General features: G+C 38.2%; 1 long non-coding RNA gene across 1 annotated transcript; it reads left to right on the plus strand.

The window, feature by feature from the left end:
* The first annotated feature begins 13,068 nt into the window (after nucleotides 1-13,068).
* LOC125246394 lies at nucleotides 13,069-13,425 on the plus strand. Its single transcript, XR_007179840.1, has 2 exons — nucleotides 13,069-13,140; nucleotides 13,310-13,425. It is a non-coding gene; the product is annotated as an uncharacterized LOC125246394 (long non-coding RNA).
* The last annotated feature ends 5,575 nt before the right edge of the window (nucleotides 13,426-19,000 follow it).

Consider the following 19,000-nt stretch of genomic DNA (forward strand, 5'->3'; position numbering starts at 1 on the left):
TATCAGTATATGAGAGGGGACATAGTCTTTGTAACATTCATTTGTATTTTTTGTGTATGAACAAGCAGCAACACAGAATTGTGATCCATGGATTTCAAACAGATCGAGGAATAAGACAGCTCACACCTACATATCCAATTCTGTTAAAGAACGCGTATGACAATCTGAAAAGCTGTGTACAAACATCTGCTAAACATATTTTCAGGTAGTTTTGCATATAACAAGTCATAAACATCTTAAAAGGTGTTTTCTGTATGTCTAGGCCAACCTGCACATCAAATAGCCTAGACGCATCCGCGAAATACACATGTTAATATTAACACATTAACCCGAACGTTTTATGAAGACATTACACTTATACTTAATGAATAAATGTCATATTCCTTCATTAATTAGATTTTTTTCTGATTCTTTTTAAGCCGTTGCTTTCATGCTAGTTTCCACTGGTGAGCACAAGCAGGCGTTGGTCGTAACCACGGTAGACACTCTTATAATTGAAAATACTGATAATTTATAATTGATTTTATTTAATGATACTTTAGATTTTTACAAGAAATGTTCTCGTTATTATGACATAATAAGTCATTATGAGAAATTTTCTCAACATAATGATATATCAAGTCATTATGAGAAAGTTTTTCATTATTATGACTTTAAGAATCATACATTTATTAGTCAACTGTGGCAGAAACAGGCCTCCATACATATGTAAACCTAATAAGTATTTACTGTGTAACTGAGTTTGAGCTGTTTCCCAGAGTTTGAGCTGATTTTTATGGTATGCATTAGGCATTTCAAAAAATCTATGAATACTCTTTTTATTCAGTACTCAAATTCTTACTTTAGGACAAAGAACCCACGGGAAGTGCTGTCCTTTTTATATGGATGTGGCAGTGTGTGACATGCCCGTCTGGACACATGGATGCCTTTTTCACGCTTGTAATCGATAGAAAAATCTCAGAACGGCAATTTTTTTTTCCCATCCAATGTCCATTTGGACTTGAATGTCCATTTGCCCCATCTTAGGACTTGAAAAAGGTTAGATTACCTTGTCACTTCTTGGCATCTTTTAAGGTTGTCATGCAGGGCTTAAAAACGGAAAAAAAAATTCAATCGTTCCACTCCGAGCAGAATTGGTATTTTAACGTTTCTGTTCCAGTGTTCCTTCGTATTATAAAAGTTACGAAACCGGTTTGATTAGAAAAAATAGCGGTTAATAACGTTATTTTTATTTTTTTTAATTTATTTATTTATTTTTTGCATGTAGCCTACTTGTTATTATTATTATTATTATTATTAATAATAATAATAATGCGTAGGCTACATCATTTTATTTATTAAAAAACAAAGAGAGTGTGCGTCTTAGCCAATAGGCCTACAATTATCTTTTATAACAAGATTCTGTCCAAATGTAAACCTAAACGAAAGGAAAAACAATGGTTTATAAATTAAAGATATTTCTGTCACGTAAATAATGACGGATGCAATAGCAAGTTAATCTCTTTGTTTAAGAGCTTCACACACAGATGGTCAGTCACAGATAACACAACGAACACAGCAGGAGAGTGGTGACGCAGGGACCTCGATGGGCGATGAGAGTCCAGATGAATGGTGACTGGTGAAGTGCGTCCGTGAAACAGTGCCGTGTAATCCGTGGGTGAAATCCAGAGAACAATCCAAACGAGGAAACAGGAAACAGGAAACAACGACGAGAAATCCAGTCCAAGGAACAAACAACACGAGCAAACACGAGCAAACACGAGCAAACACGAGCAAACACGAGCAAACACGAGCAAACACGAGACAACAACACCAGGACTCCAAACAACGATCTGACAAACATGAGACGAAAGACAAGGCGTTATATAGGCAGGTGTAATTGCAAACAGCTGCCGCTGATCAGATAATCAGCGGCGACGCCCACGCGAACAATCAGGTGACACACTACAGAACACACAGACACCAGAATGAGACAGCGGATTCATGAACCGTGACAATTTCATGTTTGCTGCATGGTTAAAAATACCGACGCTATTCCTGAGAGGAAAAAAGATAAGTCACATAGGCCTATACGTCGCATTTTATTATTACATTCAGAAATAATGATAATAAAGTTATCGGTAAATAAAGTAAAATGTAAAAGTAACCTAGCCTACATAGCTTTGTTTATAATGTTTGTAAACATAAATTATGAACAAAACTGCCCTATATTATTTTAGTTGGACTATTCAGGCTATATAAACGTCAAGCCAAAACGGAGGAAAAAAAAAAAAAAAAAACAACAACAACACACAACTCTTCTTTTTTAACGCCATTCCAGCTTCTATTGCTGTATTCAAGGCGAGAAACAGGTTTATTTATTGGAAATAAAACTAAATAAGAAACTAATTAATTTCCCAGCCAGCAATGACATGTGGGGCCCAGATGAGGGCTTCATGGGCGGCAAATGTGGGCCCCATTATGGGCTTGCACCCGGGATCCACATTGGGGCAAGCCGTGGAAGCCCAGACGTACTAAAAGTGGGACCTGTAAGGGTACTGCATGGGTCTTAATTGGGCAATTCATGTCAGACCCATTTGGGCCCCACCTGCCCGAAAGGGGTTTAAAGTGGGTTTGCAACCGGGATCCACATGGGGGCCAGCCGTGGATGCCCAGATGGGTTTTAAGTGGGATCTGTAAGGGTCTTATGTGGGTCCTAACTGGGCAATTCATGCCAAACCCATTTGGGCCCCACCTGCCCAAAGGGGTTTAAAGTGGGTTTGCAACCGGGATCCACATGGGGGCCAGCCGTGGATGCCCAGATGGGTTTTAAGTGGGATCTGTAAGGGTCTTATGTGGGTCCTAACTGGGCAATTCATGCCAAACCCATTTGGGCCCCACCTGCCCAAAGGGGTTTAAAGTGGGTTTGCAACCGGGATCCACATGGGGGCAAGCCGTGGATGCCCAGATGGGTTTTAAGTGGGATCTGTAAGGGTCTTACGTGGGTCTTAACTGGGCAATTCATGCCAAACCCATTTGGGGCCCACCTGCCCAAAGGGGTTTAAAGTGGGTTTGCAACCGGGATCCACATGGGGGCCAGCCGTGGATGCCCAGGTGAGTTTTAAGTGGGATCTGTAAGGGTCTTATGTGGGTCTTAACTGGGCAATTCATGCCAAACCCATTTGGGGCCCACCAGTCTGAAGGGGTTTAAAGTGGGCTTGCACCCGGGATCCACATGGGGGCCAGCCGTGGATGCCCAGGTGAGTTTTAAGTGGGATCTGTAAGGATCTTATGTGGGTCTTAACCGGGCAATTTGTGTCAGACCCATTTGGGCCCCACCTGCCCAAAGGGGTTTAAAGTGGGTTTGCACCAGGATTCAACCGTGAATGCCCATATGGGCTTAAAGTGGGCTCTGTAAGGATCTTATGTTGGTCCTAACTGGGCAATTCATGCAAGGTAAGCCCAACCATTCATTTAAGGAAACAATCTAAGAAAAATTAAAAATGAAGAATGAATGTAAGTACAAGATAAATACAAGACACTTGATGCTTTGAACTGCAAGAAATATATTAAATTGAACAACAAAAATTATCTTTAAAAAACAATGTCACAACATACGGTAAACTAAAAAATATATTTAAAAAAAATCTCTGAAAAAACCCCTCCAAAAATACAATACAAAATACACTCATTATATAATACATTGAACAACAAACATAATCTTTAACAATTTAAATTAAAACCTTATCCCAGGAACATCACGGTTGATGCTCATGATGCCAAACCACTCAGATGTTCCTGGGAGTCATAAGCCTGATATTAATTCAGCTCCATCAAATTGGCTGTGCTTGTTTTACTTTCATATACTTAAAATGTAGGTAATTATATTATTATTATACAATTATCATTTATTTAGCTCCTTTGTCAGAATATTTTACGAGTTTTAATAATTCTTATATTTTTATAATAAGATATCTGCAGCTATATTTGCTCTTTGGGTTATGCAAGCAAACAAAATTCAACCTTAGTCAATATTTATCCTTCATTTTGTATTAGCTGCTAGTGCAGTTGTAACTGCAACACGACAACTAACGATAGAAGCCAGCAAGATGCACAGGGAGACCGGGGAGACCGACATTATGATGTTTACAAGCCCAAAACATTTGAGACTGTTTGCTTACACATTTAGTTTGATTTGATTTGTTCCAATTTATTCTTAGAGCAAAAGGTGGGGACAGTGCAATATGTTGAAGTATGTGTTATGCAATATGTGCAATATGTTTTTATGTTTAAAGCATGAGGAAGGGTTCGAGACGGAACCAAACTCTGAATCTGATATTGACTCAGATGAATTTGAAGTGAAATAATGATGAATATATTTTATATCATATCACCGTTATTGAATAAAAGTATATTGTGATATATTGATACTGAATTATTGTCCAGCCCTATAGCTAAACCAAACCCGCTGTTTTTCCTTTTGGTTAGATTCTACATCAGATTAAACAGCACAAACCAAAAATACAGACTACTGTACAATCTGCAGTGTTATTTTTATGGCAACATAATATTTCAACTTACCTTAATTTTATGGAAATTCGGCGTTGGTCGGAAGAAATATGCACTTCACCTCCAAGTCACAGCCAGCTTGCTTTCCGATTCCGAATGGACTGTTAACGTTTTGAGCGCGAAACACGGCCTTTGCATACAGGCCCCAGAGATGTCCGAACTGCCTGACCAAATAACAATTTAATACAGTAAAATTCGTAAATTAAAGGATATGTGAGAGAATTAACAAACGACTTAACTGCTTCGCTGGCTTCATTATGAATGAGCCTAATTAGGTGTTGTTGTGCATAACAGGCAGTGGTGGAGAGTACTGAAAATCTGTAGTCAAGTACAATTAAGTGCATTGCTAAAATATTACTCAATTACGAGTAAAAGTACTGGTGTTAGAGAAATACTCAAGTAAAAGTACAGTTTGTATAAAAAAATTTAAAAAAAATTAAAAAGAAAATATTCAGAGTATTAGTTACTTTTAACCACTGATGTCACCGTCACTTCTCCAGACTAGGGCTGGAAATTGTGTGTTTTCCATTACCAGAAGTTAACATGCCAACAATCTATTAATCATTAATAATTGATAAGATGCAAAACAAGTGTTTTTCCCTCATTTTTTTCTCATTTAAGTTTTTATTTCCTTATTAAGCAAATGTCTCCGGCAGACAAAAAACTAAATTACATGAGGAGCCACGACTATTGATTAAATATCCATGAATACATTTTTAACTGGTTAAATTCTTCATTCAGAATCAATGAAAGATCAATCATTAACGTCCTTTTTTTGTTTTGTTTTGTTTTCCGTCCTCATGACCCGGTTTTCATCGGCTTGTTTGCTATCAAATCACCTTACTGGCTACAAAAATGCAGATAAAAGGTTTGGATATTAATTAAAATTGTACTCAGTACTCAACTATGATTTTAAAAGTAACTTAGTAGATTACATGGATTAATGAATATTACAAGTAAAAGTACAGGCTTGAAAATCTACTCATAAAAGTACAAGTACCCCAAAAAACTACTTAATTACAGTAATCTGAGTATTTGTAATTAATGACTTCCACCTCTGATACCAGAAACCACTCCCCAAGCGGGTCTTGAATCTGGGTATCCGGCGTGGTAGATGGATGTGCAAACTGACCAAAAGCCAATTGGGTAGCAAAATGGGTCCTATGAGGCATCAGGGAGGGATTTACCCAACATTCTACAGGCAACTATATGTTATAAGCAACTTATGTTAAGTTAGCAAAATATTCATACAATATAAATATTGTAAATATTCAAATGCCAGCAGTAGCAATGCTGTCTCCTTTACACTTATCCCCATAAATCTGTCCCAATCTGGGTCACTGCACCAATGAAAGTGTTTATGTGAATGCTCCATGCACTGTCAGAAGGCTTTCTGCAGCTTTATTCTTTTACTTAAATTGAAAGGGCCTCTGTCCTTACAGGCCTACTTCTTTAACTACCTCAGCCCCTCCCTTTACCGTCTTAAACCATAAACCATGTATATGTCAATGCATCCTGAAGATCTTCAGATAGCCTAACCAAACAGATCTACTGTACCTTTTACAGCCAACACATCAGTCATTGTTGGTGTATGAGCTACACCTTGATAGAAACACATGCTACTCCTTGGTCCAAGGACATCTAACAACACAGAAGTGGCAGACAGATTGATGATGAGGCCTCCTGCAAGTCCTTTTTTTTCTTTTTTTCTTTTTTCCTCTTGTCCTGTCCAGCATCGAAGCAAGCAGAATGATGCTCTGTCTGCCATGTTGTGACGAGCAGATTTTGCTTTGCCAAGAGGAGCTTGAATGATAAGGCTCCCCTTGATATCCTAAGTTAAGCTTATTTTATTTTATTTTATTTTATTTTATTTTTGATGCTTGTTTGTAGATGAGCATTACATAATATTGCTGGACCTGAACCAATCACCCAAACCCATGGCCACTTGGCCCATAAATATGCCATTCAAGACCCATATATGTGTTCCCAGATCAAACCCATGCCCACTTGGCCCATAAATATGTCATGCAAGACCCATATATGTGTTCCCAGTTCAAACCCATGCCAACTTGGCCCATAAATATATCATGCAAGACCCAAATATGTTTTCCCAGTTCAAACCCATGCCCACTTGACCCATAAATATGCCATTCAAGACCCATATATGTATTCCCAGTTCAAACCCATGCCCACTTGGCCCATAAAATTTCTATGCAGGACCCATATGTGCATTCCCAGTTCAAACCCATGTCCACTTGGCCCATAAATATGCCATTCAAGACCCATATATGTGTTCCCAGATCAAACCCATGCCCACTTGGCCCATAAATATGTCATGCAAGACCCATATATGTGTTCCCAGTTCAAACCCATGCCCACTTGGCCCATAAAAATTCTATGCAGGACCCATATGTGCATTCCCAGTTCAAACCCATGCCCACTTGACCCATAAATATGCCATTCAAGACCCATATATGTATTCCCAGTTCAAACCCATGCCCACTTGGCCCATAAAATTTCTATGCAGGACCCATATGTGCATTCCCAGTTCAAACCCATGTCCACTTGGCCCATAAATATGCCATTCAAGACCCATATATGTGTTCCCAGATCAAACCCATGCCCACTTGGCCCATAAATATGTCATGCAAGACCCATATATGTGTTGTTCAAACCCATGTTTAAAAATTCTATGCAGGTTGATTCCCAGTTCAAACCCATGTATTTTAAGACCCATTTTATTCCCATAAACCCATGCCCACTTGGCCCAAAAATTTCAGGCTGCATTCCCAGAAACCCATATCAAAATATGAAAGCAATGCAATCAAACCCATGACTTGGCCCATTTGCAGGACCCATGCATTCCCAGCGCTTGGCCCATAAATATGCGTGTGTTCCCAGTTCAAACCCATGCCCACTTGCCCATAAAATTTCTATGGGACCCATGCGATCATAAATATGCCATTCAAGACTGGATGCCCACTTGTTTTCTATGCAGGACCCATATGTGCATTCCCAGTTCTTATGCCATTCAAGACCCATATATGTGTTCCCAGATCAAACCCATGCCCACTTGGCCCATAAATATGTCATGCAAGACCCCTATATGTGTTGCTTTGGTTGATTGTATTTTATTTTAATATTTAACAGGCTGCGATATCAAGAAAGCAATGCAAGAATTTGTGCGCGCGCGTGAGGCGCCGGTGCGATCACTGGATTTGTTTTCCTTCTATAAGACAGTAAACTAATCCGTAATTTATGGTCATACAGGTAAAAGCAAGACATAATTCATACATTTATAAAAGACACATAACGAAAACAATGTCTGTTTCCTTTTCTAGATATTTGGACTGCGCCACAATGAACCACTTTCGTTTTGTTAATCTGTAGACCTAATTATTTAAGTGAAATATTTCGCGTAGCCTATAGGCCTAAATATTCCCTTTTATTTTATATGTGTTATGTAGGTAGGCCTAGTTTTCTCCGTTCTCAGAAGCGCTGCAGATGCGTGATGTGACGTTGAAAATTGTACTATCCTGCAATTTTCGCTGGTTTCAAAACGCACAACAAGCTGCATATTAATTGGCATTCATTTTCACTTAACGTAAATGTAGGCCTAATACTTGACGGTTGGTCACATATAATCGGAAAAACGAATGCCAGGGCATTGTCATTGTGACTTACCTAACCTATGATGACTTGACAGCTGAGCTGAGCGCGGGCATTTCACTCACGTCAGCGTTACATTTGCATAGGCTGTACTATTTGAATTCGTGATTGGTTGACTAATACATTTAATAAATGTACATTGTACATTGAATAAATGTGTAGAAATAATATTGAAGTTTCAGATACATAGTGCACTTAAAGCAAACAGTTTTCAACCATCCTGGTCTCCATCCCCACACCTTCCCTACAGTTTTAATGAAACAAAACTTGAATTTGATTCTCCTACAAACTTCAATCAAAGATCACCTGAAAAATACAGAATAAATGCCCTGAATAACCATTAATAGGATTTCTGATTAATTTCTGAGGGTCATGCAAATATTTTTTTTTTCATATTTGTATCATATTTCTGTTTATACTTGTAGATACACTTCATAACCACTAGCCAGCCATCAACCACTCAAGATGAGAAGAAGAAATCGTGCTCATTTTGCATCTGTGCACAGAATATAGCATTGGCCTTCACAACTTCTTTAGGCGTGTTCAGATACTTGTTCAGCAGAGCTCTGTAGTGCTTCTCAGGATGGCCGCCCATATTCTCCACCTTCCAAAAGTAGTACGCAGTAGTTGAAGGTGTGTTGAGGTTTTCAGCCAGCCACCCCCAGAATCTTTCGCAGGGCAGAAGACCCACAGCAAAGTACACCGGATCATCTTTCATCAGGTTTCTGTAGAACGACAGATACTTCATCATAGCTGGAGTTGGCCGAATGGTTGGCTCACGCTGTGGAAATGGGAGAATAAAGCATCTTCAATAAGCATTTGGAAATTTTAAAGTCTTAGTTTCTTTAGTTTTGTTTTTTTCTCACCGTAAAAAAGAATTGATTGAGAATTAAGTCTGAATATTTTTTATAACTTGAGTATCGGCCTATCATGAAATTCCTGAGGTTCACAGGCAGGATTACTTTAGTACTCATTTCCTTCAACATTTCCGTCACATTCAGTATGTAGTTTATGTCTTGCATGGTGAAGCTGACGTATCGCTCTGCCTGCAGACTGCCGTTCTGCATTTCTTGTAGGAAGTCCACCTCGATTGTCTCGGAGGCAATGCATTTGTTGTTCTTCCAGAGAAATTCATAAACATCTGTCACAGATCTAGTTTCCAAACTGTCACTCGGGCTGCTACAGAGTGTGCACCTGTTACACACACAAACTGAATTCTTAGACAAGAGGGTTAATCGAGAGATAATCGTTACTATATGAAACAGTTCAATACAACTTCTCATGCTTTTCTGTTTACTGAAAGTACTGGTAAATTCAAGGAAGAGTCATACTGAGATGTCCATTTTTTTATAGAAAGAAATTAAGAGTTTTTAGATTGGATTGTCCAAATTAAGGGTGTAAAAACAAAATTGAGTAATAGTTGCTGTATCATAAAAGTAAAATAACTCACCTAGAACATAAGAAACTAAAACAAAGAAAAGCCACAGTCTTCATGTTACTTGGGTTTTGATGTGCACTTGTCTTCAGCTCCCTTTAACTCCCTCAAATGTCGAATCCAAGCACTACAGTTTCTATAAAGAGCCATATGTATTTATATACACCCAATTATTGGCTAATATATTGTTATATGTTTTTGTAATTTCTACAGAAACAGATCTTCTTGTCTTTTCCTGTACAAACATTTTAAAGATGACAAAAGCAATCAGTTAAAGTGAAACTTCCTTGTTGAAGATAAAATGTCCTTGTTAAAGCCTTCCTTGTTTTCCAAGTCAGAAAGTGATGGTGCCACTGCAGATGAATGTGCAGAATTGCCTAATAGAGTTGTTAGTTATCTTTGAGAAGTACTGGACCTGTTTCTGTTGTTATAAGATTTGTTTCGTTAAATGTAGCCATTATACAGCTGTGGTCAGAATTATTGGCACCCCTGGTAAATATAAAGATGGCTGTAAAAATAAATCTGCATTGTTCATCCTTTTGATCATTAATTAAAAATTTGCTTTTGTCCAAACATGCTGGCCATCATTATTGGCACCCTTTTAATAAACACTTTTTGCAACATCCTTTTGCCAAGATATTATTATTATTATTATTGGGTCATTCCTGTTATACAGTGACTTTTACTGTCTCAATGATTTATTTACTCATATTTTCTCTAAAACGAGTCACATATTTTTAAGAAATGGCTTAAATTGTATATTTAGGTCTTCTTTATCACTTAAACAGACATTAAAAATACTATTTTGTATTTTACACCTTTTTATTTATATATACATCAAATTTTATCATCTCCTCAGTGCAAGGTGATCAGCTTTCACAGAAAATATAAACCATGAAATGATAAAAACCTCAAAATATTTTTAACCCTCTACCGCATAGTGTTGCCATATGGCAACATACTCTTTGTGTTCATTTCCCTGCCACTGTCTCTTTAAGAGAACATTCTAGTTTTTTTTGTTGGTAAGAGAAGACCTTAGTTTAGCCAATGATGTGCTTTGGTTAAGTCACATGACATGCAATTTTTTCGCGATTTCTGACAGACTGCCGTCTCTTGTTGGTAGTTGCTGAAAGCAAACTAAAACGTCAGTAACAAACAAATGTCACATTCACAATTATTTTTTAACATCATCTCAGGTAAGTTATGATGACATATTCACCACTCAAAAAAATTATTAAAAATTATGAAATTAGTTTTTGGTAAATCGATAAAATGTCTGTGTTGCCATATGGAAGCACTGCAATAATGGAATGACATTATTATAATAGGTTAAATAGCTAGCAAAGGCCAGCTGCAGTCTGTTAAGCTATAACAATAAAAGCATTAATGCTAGTGATATAATGTTGATTAGTCGTATGTTAAGGACTGCCATGGCATTTATATTATGGATTAAATCAACATCGGAGATCTGCCACCACAGCCAGTATACTGGCCCAGACCAACCACTGGCCTACCATGGTGTCTCAAAAAGGCAGGTGCAAATGGATGTAAGTGTATTGTTAGGGTGAAGTGCACCAAATGTGATGTGTACCTGTGTCTCACCTCTGAAAAAAACTGCTTTTTGAAGCATAAATAAATAAAAGCACAAGATGTTGGAAAATAAGTATAAGGTGTTGTTTATATCTACTGCTAAAGCTTATACCCAGCCAACATGTCCATGTGGGCCCCATGTGGGTTTTTGATGGGCTGTCACTTGGGCCCTGCATGGGCAACCCAAGTGGGGCCCATAGAATTTTGTCCATCGGCTCCACACAGGCCCCATGTGTGTTATCCCATAGGGGCACATGATGGGTCCATAGTGGGCTCTAAGTGGGGCTCATTTGTGTGTTCATTATAGGGGCCCACATGGGTCACATATGGGTTCTAATAAATGGGGCCAATGTGGGCCACATACAGAACCCTTATGGGACCCAGAAGGGTGATAACACTGGACCCACAAATGGCCCCTCTATGGGGTTTTTGTGGGACCACAGTGGGTGAGAACTGGGCCCCATTTATATTTCTTTTTTATTTCTGTAGGTGAAATGAATGTGCTTTAATGTGCTCATTTGCAAAAGAAACTTATGTTTTAGTAAACCTGTACCTGACTTAATATAATTTAAATTACATGAAAAATATTTGTACTGTGAAGAAAATGACTTTCAACTCAGAATTTGTAAACCACCTTTTTATTGATCATAAGAAGAAAAATAAAAGTTCAATAAAACAGGATAAGAGCATTGAAAATTCTTCAGTCCATCACTCCTGGGTTGGGGCAGACCCATCAGCTTCATATCTAAAGAACAATAATGAGAGAAAAAACAGAAAAGGCAATTATTTTAAAATACTATCAAATCATTAACAGGAGCACTCTCTTAAAAAGCATGCATGATTATGATCAAGCCATGCCAGTACTTTATATTTCTGTCCAAATGGTTAAAGTAACAAAGGGAGATTTCTACTACTGAAAGGAATATGAACGAGTTTATTAATTTAATGTAACTTTCAAAAGATGATTTTATTATACATTACAACTGTTAACTTTTAACTATTTTTTAATACAAAGTAATGCACGTGTATTATTATTATCTTTTTATGTATTCATATCTTGTACCACGTGTGTGTGGAAATTGATGCATTATGACTGTGGAACTTTTGTGGACGTTTAAAATTGTGCAAAACCATCTCGCACCCTGCTGAGGCCCTGTTATAAAACATACAAACAGTATTGCTTTAATTTAACATGAATAGTTAGCATGTTACTACCTTGAAACCGGTAACGATGTTTATTTTGATATGTGATGATAATGGCGCTCTGATCCAGGTGTTCTTCATGAACTAACGGCGCACGACCATGTGTAGCTGCACATCCCCTGTGGTGGTGAACATGATCACTACACAATTACTCCGATAAACCAGCAGTCCGCTGTATGCTGGTCGGGCTTTTTAGCAATGTGGGTTGTTTTGAACGAGCTATAAAACATTTTCGGGGGCAGCTCCAGTTGGGGACAGAACACCAAAAACCGGGTCTGGTCACCCTATTATTATTATTTTGTCCATATTGCACACCTAGCACGTAACTTGGTGCAAAAGATCTGTCTCTGTAGTTTAATTGCGTTTAGCTTCGCTAAGTTTGTTAAAATTTGACTCTTACGTTACTAAATAATAAATAAAAAAAAAAAAACTATAAAAAATTATACAATTATATAAAAACAACATCTCTGGTTAATATAAAATGAAATATGCATATCTTACCTTGAGATTTTCGAGAGAGTAGGACGTTTTGAAGTGGATGCTGGCTTGCTAGTGGCGTTTGGTGTTTTTTTTTTAAATGAGAAGGCGGGAAGGCACGACGTCAATCATCATATGACGCAATGACGCATGACTGCAAGTGCTTCAGAGCGCCATTATCATCACATATCAAAATAAACATTGTTATCAGTTTCAAGGTACACCTTTGTTACTTTAACCATTTGGACAGAAATATAAAGTACTGGCATGGCTTGATCATAATCATGCATGCTTTTTAAGAGAGTGCTCCTGTTAATGATTTGAGAGTATTTTAAAATAATTGCCTTTTCTGTTTTTTTCTCTCATTATTGTTCTTTAGATATGAAGCTGATGGGTCTGCCCCAACCCAGGAGTGATGGACTGAAGAATTTGCAATGCTCTTATCCTGTTTTATTGTACTTTTATTTTTCTTCTTATGATCAATAAAAAAGTTGTTTCACAAATTCTGAGTTGAAAGTCATTTTCTTCACAGTACACATATTTGTGTAATTTAATATTTTCTCATGTAATTTAAATTCTATTAAGTCAGGTACAGGTTTACTAAAACATAAGTTTCTTTTGCAAATGAGCACATTAAAGCACATTAATTTCACCTACAGGAATAAAAAAGAAATGTAAATGGGGCCCAGTTGTCACCCACTGTGGTCCCACAAAAACCCATAGAGGGGCCATTTGTGGGTTCAGTGTTATCACCCTTCTGGGTCCATAAGGGTTCTGTATGTGGCCCACATTGGCCCCATTTATTAGAACCCATATGTGACCCATGTGGGCCCCTATAATGAACACACAAATGAGCCCCACTTAGAGCCCACTATGGACCCATCATTTGCCCCTATGGAATAACACACATGGGGCCTGTGTGGAGCCGATGGACAAAATTGTATGGGCCCCACTTGGGTTGCCCATGCAGGGCCCAAGTGTGTTAGCCCATAGGGGCACATGATGGGTCCATAGTGGGCTCTAAACCATCAAAAACCCACATGGGGCCCACATGCATGTTGGCTGGGTAGATTTTAGATTATAAGAAAAAAATATATTTTAATTTTATATATATATATATATATATAGGCTATAAAACATGAAATACTAAAAATTGAATAAATGTAACCAGTTGTTAGGGTTAAGCTGTTACCCATAACTGTGCAAAAACAACTGTAAAAAACAAAATTTTACAATTCTAAATAAAGCCCAAATGTGGCCCATATGGGACCCTCAAATTAACAATGTGGGCAACCTAACTGGGCCCCAAAATGTATTCAAAATGGGGCCCACATTCAGCCCATCAGAGTGCCCACTCTGAACCCATGCCCAGATGATGCCCGTATAGCCCAGATAAAACCCATGTGGGGCCCACATGGACATGTTGGCTGGGTAATAGCACCAATTGATTCAATACAAACAACATTTCTGAGGAAAAATATTAACTATATACTCTTACACTTATTCTAAGTTATTTCCACTATTGTATGTTGTTGCCATATGGCAACATATCATAAAGTACCTTAAAATAATATTTTTTTCCAATTTTTTTCCCAATTTTTTTTTTTACAGCACTTCAAGTTAAGCCATTCTAAGAAAAGAAAAAGAGTCAAATATTTTTTTCTATAGATTTATCATAATGCGTGCGGTAGAGGGTTAAGTTATGTTATAGACTAGGTTAAACTGCCTCTAATCATACATATAAATCATGTGAAAATACAGTTGTTGTTTTTTTGTTGTTGTTTTTTCAATTTTCTTCAATTACTGTCCCTGAGGTCATCTTCCACTCTGTTAGTATGTATTTTCTCTCCTTCCAAAACCGACTGCAATTTCATTGAGACCTTTTTCAAGAAGTGACACTTCTTTTTCCTGCTGGAATTCAACTGTATAAACTGAGGTAAGCTTTAACTCTCACTCCTTACTTTATTTTTTTTAGTTTTTGAAATGTTATCCTGCTTGTCCCACCCTTAAAGTTCCACCCTGTTAGGACAAGCATTCTCCATAATATAGCAAAAAAATGATGGAGATGGTCGTCCCGAAGGAGAAGAGCGCATGATGGAAGCGCGGTCGCCGAGACGTCCGGGAGAGGGCGAGGGACAGTTGAGAGACAAGGAGAGTGGAAAAAATCGAGAGGAAAAATGCGTGTGGTTGTCTTTTATGGAAAAACAAGCCAACACGCCTTCTTGGATGAAACAACCAATGATAAGGGCGCAATCTTGGCGGGCAAACTTTTTCTTTGTCTCCATTTATGGCCACATTTGCATGAATTATTAAGTGTCAGATCGGAGTGTATTTTCTTCGAAGTACCATTAAAAATAGAACAATGTATTTTACAGTAATGTGACATACATTGTTGGATAAGGCATAAAGAGAGCTTTACAAAGAAACCAAACTTGTCAGGTGGCAGAAACATAAAACGGAAGGTACAGTTTATACTCGAATTTTATCATTTAGAATGACACTAACGCAACTACAGTCATAACTAAGCTTATACATTAGGGATACATACATGTAACTTGAAAGACAACGATGGGTACACTTTGGCACAGTCATATTTTGTACATACAATCTTCATGCGTGTTTGTGTGTGTCTGTGTGTGGTGTGTATTGGGGTTTGGCATGCGGCCGCATGGTCCTTAACCCACATGGGGTGATTCTTTTGAAGTCTCCAGAGTTGGGGACTGGGGTTCTCTGTTGAACCTCAGCGGGTCCACAAAGACACCAAAAGTCACAGTCTCTCCTAGACCGGCCGGAGCCGATTCGTGATTTACATGCACAGTTCAGGAGGCTAAAATCATTCTGAAAATTCTAAAGTTGGTTGGCTAAGACTGTAGCCTGACGTGGTCATACTCAATTCTAGTCAGAATATGAGTCTGATACTGCTCCATTGGGCTTTGATTATGGGGGCGTATTTCAACCGATCCAGGAAAGACCTCAATTGGATAGACCTACAACCAATCAGAGCTGCAGAGTAAGTGACGTAAGCGACGCATAGTTGTCAACAGAACTCTTCTTAGCGACCATCGGGGCCAGCTGATAAATCAAACTTTTGCCGAATCCCGTAGGAAGGACGGCAAAGACATCTTTCCCATCGACAAATGCCTTGATCGCGGTCCTTTGTTCCTCTTTTAAAATTAATGCGCTGTCGATATCTTCTATAACGGACGCGATGGCGGAATCTACACATCTCAGTTCTTCAACAGCCATCATTGTTGTAAACTAATTGACCTTTCGCAAAGACTCGCCCCCCTTAGTTACTGTTGCTTTGTCCGACAAGCCGTGGCGCTGTCACGCCACACAGAGTGGAAAATACATCGCGGAGCAAAGAGGAAACTGACAACACATCGACAGACGAGACAGAGCAGGTTACTTATGATATTAAACAAAGTCCCAGCTTTCAAACTGTGTAGTTATTAAAAAAAATCAAACAATAAAAAACGTTTTGTGGCTCTTTAATGTGTTGTGACCATGATCGTGACAGATTGCTGTAGCGCCTCAGCTCAAGAGGCTCGTGAACCGATCATCTCTTCCTACTAGTCCATTTATAGCATCAAATAAACATGAATGATCATGAGAATGAATGTTGTTTCAAACGCGGAAAGACGTCAATATGCACAATTTTTCCAAGTTTAACTCCACCGATGTTAATCTTCTAACTCGTGACTGCTTTGTCGGACAACAAGGCGGATGCGGCGTTCTGATTGGTTAGATCGCTTGTCAATCAAACTCCCCAAGCGCTCTTTGATGACGCGGGTGGTTACGTAACCGCAGATAGCCTGTCCATCATCGATTAAAGCCCGCCCTGGCAATTTGATTGGCTCGGCCTTCTGGGAGCCGAGCATAATTACTCCACAATGGATCGAGTCCAGACCGAACTTCCCGTCCAAAAAATGTTGTGGGCGGGGTTCGGGCTGGCACCCAGGCTACTAAGACTGATCTTATCCAGACGTTACATGAGGGAGTTGTGCTTTATCAATGCTGTCATGAATTCCCACCCCACTGTGTAATTTAATTCACAGTAATTCATGCAATAATCTTTACTCATTCCCTGCATTGTTGGGCATTTTTTTCAACATGACAATGAGGATGTGCATTCTTCCAAGGTAAAAAACCTTCTGTGGACATGTATTGAACTCAGTCTTAACACTCTTGAGTGCCTGTGGCCGATTCTATAGAGATGAGTTGAGCAACATTCCCCATTAAAGATCAGGGCATTTATATGTAACAAATGTGAGACATTGTGGCTTGTTTCCTTTTGTAAATCTTATAATTATTCTCAATAAGGAGCCTACAGGTTACAAAACCAAGCTCATGTAGTTGTCAGACAGATGTTAAAAACTCACATTAAAAGAACAATGATTTTTAATGGCTCTTAAAATGATGTGCATGTCTGAATTGTTGTCAAGGTTGTTTCAGATTAACATGTGCAAATGACCACTAGGTGTCACCGTGGAGACAGGTGTGGGATTGTTTTGAAGCACGTGCTTCAACTGTTTCAGTGTTTCACTAAGCCTCGCTCTGCCCACCACTACCTGAAACACTGTTGTACTGGAGTACCATTTTAAATACTCCAAACAAACAAAAAAAATGTTTAGGTAAGGATTTTACATTTGTGTGCAATTTTACAATCTGGAACACCATGTCAATAAACATTCTTCTTTAGAGAAGAAGTGTACAATACACATTTCAGACTTCTAGCTATTTCATAACATTGTTGACAGACCATCCACCCTGATGATGTTTGGCACAGAGCACTCAGACCTGCACTTCAAACACTGGTTTGAGTTTAACACCCATTCTTCAATGCAAGCTCGACACCCAGTGATGCTCCGGCAACACTCACAGCATTGGCTCACTGATGATGTCTGTAAGAGCATGGAGGATATGCATTAAACTGTGCCATCAGCCTTTTCGCTGCCTACATTTTAGCATGTTAAGGTATAATGGTGCAAAATAATGCTTAAGAAGTAATATTCATTAATTGGTAAAACTTGAAATAAGTAATAGAAAAGATGAGTTTTTAGTCTTTTAGTTTTTATATAATGATTTTGGAGATTTTTAGAGAAATGTGATACTAGTAAAATCTATATATTGAATAATATGTGTCAAATAATGTAATAGTCCTTTCAGTGACAGGAAATCCCAGACAGAAGCTACAGTAATTTACTATGAATTAAATGGAAATTCAATTAAATACAATTTGTGTAACCAAAATATCAAAAATAAGCAGGAAAAAACATATATAATGCTTTACACCGTGACTCTTATTTTGAAGTTATAAGAGGGAGATAAAATATGCATTATTACAACATAGGGTGAGTGGATATCCGGGGCTTAGCCCAGAGAAATCCATGTATGTGTCAGATTAATAAAATATGTTTTAAATTGGTTTATTTTTTAAGCAACATAAATCTTTCTTGCTTATTAAAATAAAATTCATTGTCACACTGAGTTATACTGAAAACATTATTCCACAATCATGAACAGGTCAAGGCAGGCGTTGCTGATTTGCAACAGTTAAAAACTAACTACCTTATTACTCCAGATACATATTTTATGAGTTTTTTTTACTCAGAAGTACCACTGCAGGACTTGGTTGTCCATTAGCAACAAACAGTTTCCCACTTGCTCACCAGATGGCAGTGTAGTCTCCCTTCCAACATGTCTGTTTCCATGGGTTCCCTGAAACTGATTTTCTTGGCATCAATTTCGTGTAAGTATCACTATCAACCTCCATTAATTTGAAACTAAAACTGCATAAGAAGAATCATAAGTGTATATAGACACAGTAAATGCCAATTAGTAGATTTTATCTCTTCTGGATTTTTCCCCTGGTGCAGCTCTATTTCAACGTAGCAGATTTGCAACGTTTGGCCAGATAGGTACCACTGGATATCACATGCTTTATCTACTAGTTTGCCTATATTTTGAGCAACAGTTTATACTAGGGTTATTTTCCTATCACCAGTGTTTATGTATTACTTTGAGGTGTCACTGAGCTGGTTCACTTCCCCTGAACTCATTGTGGAACTGAAGAAA

The sequence above is a fragment of the Megalobrama amblycephala genome, linkage group LG14, assembly GCF_018812025.1.
Source record: "Megalobrama amblycephala isolate DHTTF-2021 linkage group LG14, ASM1881202v1, whole genome shotgun sequence".
In the NCBI taxonomy this organism is placed as follows: Eukaryota; Metazoa; Chordata; class Actinopteri; order Cypriniformes; family Xenocyprididae; genus Megalobrama; species Megalobrama amblycephala.